The following is a 6,696-nucleotide window of genomic DNA, read 5'->3' on the forward strand; positions in this document are numbered from 1 at the left end:
TTAAAATAAGCCTCCTTGGCTTATTCCTTTTCATGATTTTGAGTGTGAGTACTTTTTGAACTCTACTGAAATAGAAGAGGCCAAACATTTCTCTAAAATGTTGTGCACAAATTTGTTTGCATCCCTGTTAGTGAGTATTTCTCCTTTGCCAAAATAATTTATCCACCTGACAAGTGTGACATCAAGAAGCTGATTAAGCACCATTATCATTACATAGATGCATCTTGTGCTGGGGACAATAAAAGGCTACTCTAAAATGTGCAGTTTTGTCACACAACACAATGCCACAAGTTTTGAGGGAGTGTGCAATTGGCATGCTGACAGCAGAAATTGACACCAGAGCTGTTGCCAGAGAATTTAATGTTAATTTTGCCACCAAAGTTTTCGAGAATTTGGCAGTACGTCCAACTGGCCTCACAACCGCAGACCACGTGTGACCACGCCAGCCCAGGACCTCCACATCCGTCTGGCCACTGCCATGCTGGAGTAGTGTGCTCTTCACAGCATTTGCTGATGTCAATGTTTTGAACAGCGTGCCTCGTGGTGGGGTTATGGTATGGGCGGGCATAGGCTAAAGACAAACACAATTGCATTTTATCTGTGGCAATTTGAAACCACATACCGTGAAGAGACCCTGAGGCCCATTGCCGTGCCATTCAGACGCCACCATCACGTCATGTTTCAGCATGATAATGAAAGGCCCCATGTCACAAGGATCTGTACACAATTCCTGGAAGCTGAAAATGTCCCAGTTCTGTTTGCATATTTGCCAGACAGGTCAACCATTGTCACCCAGACATGTCACCCTGGATCGACGTGTATGACAGCGTGTTCCAGTTCCCGCCAATAACAAGCAACTTTGCACAGCCATTGAAGAGGAGTGGGACAACATTCCACAGGACACAATCAACAGCCTGATCAACTCTGTGAAGGAGATGTTGCGCTGCATGAGGCAAATGGTGTTCACACCAGATGCTGACTGGTTTTCTGAGCCACGCCCCTACCTTTTTTTAAGGTATCTGTGACCAACAGATTCTCAGTCATGTGAAATCCATAGATTAAGGCCTAAGGAATTTATTTAAATGGACTGATTTCCTTAAATGAGCTGTATATCAGTAAAATCTTAAATTGTTCCATGTTGGGTTTATATATTGTTTCAGTGTATATATCATAAGGACGTGGTAGCCTAAACCTACTTGTGATGTTAACTTCTCCAATTGTTGTTGAGATCTGATATTCTGCATAGCATAAAGACGAGACATATGCCAATGTCATAGGCCTATCTTCAACCAATCAGATTTCTCATATACTTTTGGGCTAAATACCAGCCAAATTTGGAGGACACTTAGGCCTAACTACTGACAAAGCATGCTTCTGATGAAGAGCGACAAAAGTGAGTAAATTGCCATATTAGACTGAAAGATAAGGTAATTCTGTCAAATTGGCAGCGTAGCCTAGTGGTTAGAGTGTTGGACTAGTAACCGAAAGGTTAAAAGTTCAAGTCTCCGAGCTGACAAGTTACAAATCTGTCATTCTGCTCCTGAACAAGGCAGTTAACTGTTCCACTGTTCCTAGGTCATTGAAAATAAGAATTTGTTCTTAACTGACTTGCCTAGTTAAATAAAAAGTTGTGAGGGCCTCCATACTCATTCAACATGCTGTTTTTACTACTACTCTTCTCTGCTTTAAAAGTCTCCCTTCCTAACTGTTGTACATTCCGAGACCAACCAGAATTTTTTCCTTGGCCAAATATTCCCAGATTTTCAAAAAACAACCTCATGCTGTTTTATGAAAATAACATTACCGTTACACCAAAATCACCACCTTATTTCTTATGAGATTTTAGAATGGTTAGTTAATAGTCCCAAAATATTTTAATGTGGCAACTCAAATGCGGATGTCACTAGGCAGAATGTACTTTGATTGAAACAAAATACAGGAAGGTTTTAACCTTTTAGTTTTAACCTTTATTTACAAGGGAAGACATTAACACCATCTACTCTACTTCGCTCATGAAACGGTAATTCAAGAAGATCTAAATGCATATTCCCATGAAACTGATTGAGATCAAATGATTGGCATGCAGACCAGTGGTCGTCGATGCCGTTTAATATTTTTTATTTTTTATTATGAGTATGGCCTTATTTCTGTAACAGCATATTAGATGACTGTCATTCATATTCCATTCACCCAGCTCAGTGTAACTGTAACGTTCGTCGTCTTCCTCTGATGAGGAGTAAGAGAGGTCGGACCAATTTGCAGCGTGGTAAGTGTCCATTTTAATAAGACAAACTGAACACTACAAAAATACAAAATAACAAAAGTGAAACAAACGACACGGCCCCGTGTGGTAACAAACACTAACACGGAAAATAATCACCCACAACTCAAAAGTGAAACCAGGCTACCTAAATATGGTTCTCAATCAGGGACAAAGATAAACAGCTGCCTCTGATTGAGAACCATACCAGGCCAAACACAGAAATCCCAAAACATAGAAAAAGGAACATAGACAACCCACCCAACTCACCCCCTGACCATACTAAAACAAAGACATAATAAAAGAACTAAGGTCAGAATGTGACAGTACCCCCCCCCCCCCCCCCCTGTCTGTCCGCGGTGGTGGCTCTGGCGAGGGACGTGGACCCCACTCCACCATAGTCCTTCTCCGCCTCTTTACCCGCCTCCGTGGCCTCTTTAACGAGGCGACTCTCGCGGCGACTCTCTCTCTTGCTTCTCTTTCATTTATGTAGAAATGAAACTGTTCAACTATTGTCTTTCTTATTCTTTAAGCTAACTACTCACCACATGTTATGCACTGTAGTGCTAGCTAGCTGTAGCTTATGCTTTCAGTACTAGATTCATTCTCTGATCCTTTGATTGGGTGGACAACATGTCAGTTCATGCTGTCTATGGAAGGGGGTGAGAATGGGAGGGGGTGAGAACCATGAGCTTCCTAGGTTTTGGATTAAAGTCAATGTACCCAGAGGAGGACGGAAACTAGCTGTCCTCCGGCTACACCATGGTGCTACCATGAGGCTACTGTTGACCTTCATTGCAAAACAATGAGTTTTAATAGTGATGATGCCATGGCCTGTTTTAACATTAGGTATAGTGCATTCTGAAATGTTTAGACCCCTTCCCTTTTCCATATTTTGTTATTTTACAGCCTTATTCTAAAATGAATTAAATCATTTTTTCCCTCATCAATCTACACACAACAAACCATAATGACGAAGCAAAACATTTGTTCATCCTTGAGAAGTTTCTACAACTTCATTGGAGTCCACTGTGGTAAATTCAATTAATTGGGCATGATTTCGAAAGGCACACACCTGTCTATATGAGGTCCAACAGCTGACAGTACATGTCAGAGCAAAAACCAAGCCATGAGGTCAAAGGAATTGTCCGTAGAGCATCGAGACGGGATTGTGTCAAGGCACAGATCTGGGGAAGGGTACCAAAAAATGTCTGCAGCATTGAAGGTCCCCAAGAACACAGTGGCCTCCATCGTTCTTATGGGATGGGAACCATCCCCACCATATTTGATACAATTCCACTAATTCCGCTCCAGCCGATACCACAAACCCATCCTCCCCAATTAAGGTACCACCAACATCATGTGAATAACCATCTCTGCTGCACTCCACCAATCAGGCCTTTGTGGTAGAGTGGCCAGACGGAAGCCAATCCTCAGTAAAAGGCACATGACAGCCCGCTTGGAGTTTGCCAAAAGGCAAAGGACTCTCAGGCCATGACAAACAAGATTCTCTGGTCTGATGAAACCAAGATTGAACTCTTTGGCCTGAATGCCAAGCGTCACATCTGGAGGAAAACAGGCACCATCCCTACGGTGAAGCATTGTGGTGGCAGCATCATGCAGTGGGGATGTTTTTCAGTGGCAGGGACTGGGAGACTAGTTAGGATCGAGGGAAAGATGAACGGATCAATGTACAGACAGATCCTTGATGAACATCTGCTCCAGAGTGCTCAGGACCTCAGACTGGGACACAGACCTCAGACACAGCCAAGACAACGCAGGTGTGGCTTCGGGACAAGTCTCTGAATGTCCTTGAGTGGCCCAGCTAGACCCTGGACTTGAACCCAATCGAACATCTCTGGAGAGACCTGTTATCCATGTAGGCTACAGTGTCCCGCAAATGTTTCGCAACATCATCCTGTTGTCCTGCCTTTGGGTATGTTAGCTAACCCTTCCCCTAACCATAAACCCAATCTTAACACATTTAGCTAAACCTTCCCCTAACATTAACCCTTTAACCTTTCTCCTAAACTTAACCTTAACCCTAACCCTTAGCCTAACTAATGTTAGCCAGCTTGCTAACGTTAGCCAGCTAGCTAGAATTGTTAAAATATCATACATTTCACAAATTCGTAACATATAATTGGGGCGACAGGTAGCGTAGTGGTTAGAGCACTGGGCCAGTAACCGAAAGGTTGCTAGAACGGATCCCTGAGCTGACATGGTAAAAATCTGTAGTTCTGCCCCTGAACAAGGCACTTGACCCACTGTTCCTAGGCCATCATTTTAATTAAGAATTTGTTCAAAACTGACTTGCCTAGTTAGAAAATAGTTTTGTTTAAATTAAACAAAATACATATTGCAATTCGTAACATGTCATATGAAATTGCTGATGGACATCCACAAATTAATACATACCATACCAAATGTAACATATCATACTAAATGGAGTGTTTGAATTTACATACAGAATAATACGAAATGCCCTGCGACCATGTTGAGTGGTGGGGAAGAGAATGTAACATGCCCCTACAGTACAGTTGCACACACATCAGTTGATGGACTACAAACATCCAAGTCCATCAGAGCTACTCTCCATCCACATTAAACCTTTCTGTCTCAAGACTCTGTGTATTCAACAAGTGGATCATTTGTTCCTGTCACTGCGGTAATTTGTTACTTCACTTTATTTACCTTAACTCTAGTAACTCCCCATCCCAGGAACCCGGGAGCGTAATCATCGACTGACACTAATTAGCATAACGCAACGGACATAAATATTCCTAGAAAATATTCCTATTCATGAAAATCACAAGTGAAATATATTGAGACACAGCTTAGCCTTTTGTTAATCACCCTGTCATCTCAGATTTTCAAAATATGCTTTACAGCCAAAGCTAGACAAGTATTTGTGTAAGTTTATCGATAGCCTAGCATAGCATTTTGTCCAGCTAGCAGCAGGTAACTTGGTCACGGAAATCAGAAAAGAAATCAAATTAAATCGTTTACCTTTGATGAGCTTCAGATGTTTTCACTCATGAGACTCCCATTAGATAGCCAATGTTCCTTTTTTCCAAAAATATAATTTTTGTAGGCGAAATAGCTCCGCTTGTTCTTCACGTTTGGCTGAGAAATCGCCCGGAAATTGCAGTCACGAAAACTCAGAAAAATATTCCAAATTAGCTCCATAATATCAACAAAAACATGGCAAACGTTGTTTATAATCAATCCTCAAGGTGTTTTTCAAATATCTATTCGATAATATATCCACCAGGACAATTTGTTTTTCAGTAGGACCGATTGGAATAATAGCTACCTCTGTATTTTACACGAGAATCACTCTGAGAGCCATTAGGTGACCACTTGCGCAATGTAGCCGCTTACGGGTATTCTTCAACATAAATGCATAAAACTACATCACAATGCTGTAGACACCTTGGGGAATACGGAGAAAAAGTAATCTGGTTGATAGCCCATTCCCTGCTCAATAGGCGACGCATTGGAGCGCAGAGCTTTCAAAAGATGAGTCACTTCCGGATTGGATTTTTCTCAGGCTTTCGTCTGCAATATCAGTTCTGTTATACTCACAGACAATATTTTTACAGTTTTGGAAACTTTAGAGTGTTTTCTATCCTAAGCTGTCAATTATATGCATATTCTAGCATCTTGTCCTGACAAAATATCCCGTTTACTACGGGAACGTTATTTTTCCAAAAATGAAAATACTGCCCCCTAGTCACAAAAGGCTCAATCCTCCAACCTCTTCTCATGTTCCACAGGAAACTGCACAAATGGGCTCTTATTATGTGCTCTGACAAGTGCAATTCAATTTCCAAGACTCATCCTGGACGAGTCCTGAGTCATCCATCTCCACTGGTTACCCACCCTCAGCTCCATATGGTTTATAGGGGAAATGCAAGAGAGCCTGTGACACGACTTCCACTTTTGGACGTGTGCCTCGCTGTTTACAGTCCCCGTTGATTTGAAAGTTTAACAAACCATACAACTAGATGCACAAGGACTACTATTAACAATTTACACTGAACATTTTACCAAAACACAATTACTGTGCGGATGCAAAATTTGGTAACATAATTTCGGTAAAATCTCCCTCTATTTATTATGCGACCATATTTTCCAAAAACTATGTTAAATATCTGCTATGAATTAAGGTTCAAAGATGTCTGCAGATAAAAGTGGGTGATATGACACCTTGACTTTGATAAAATATATATATATTTTGGTTATTGAACTAAAGTCAGTGAAGTGTATGTACACTGCATAATATAATTGCGGTAAGGGGATTTTGTCATGCGTCCCTGACCTGTACTCCACAGAAATGCATTATTATGGATATGAATGTCATTCTATTCATGGTGATGTATCCTAAATAGGTACACAAAGGTAAAAATATGACTATCCTCCTATCCTCCTCC

This window comes from Oncorhynchus kisutch, linkage group LG14, assembly GCF_002021735.2.
Source record: "Oncorhynchus kisutch isolate 150728-3 linkage group LG14, Okis_V2, whole genome shotgun sequence".
Classification (NCBI taxonomy): Eukaryota; Metazoa; Chordata; class Actinopteri; order Salmoniformes; family Salmonidae; genus Oncorhynchus; species Oncorhynchus kisutch.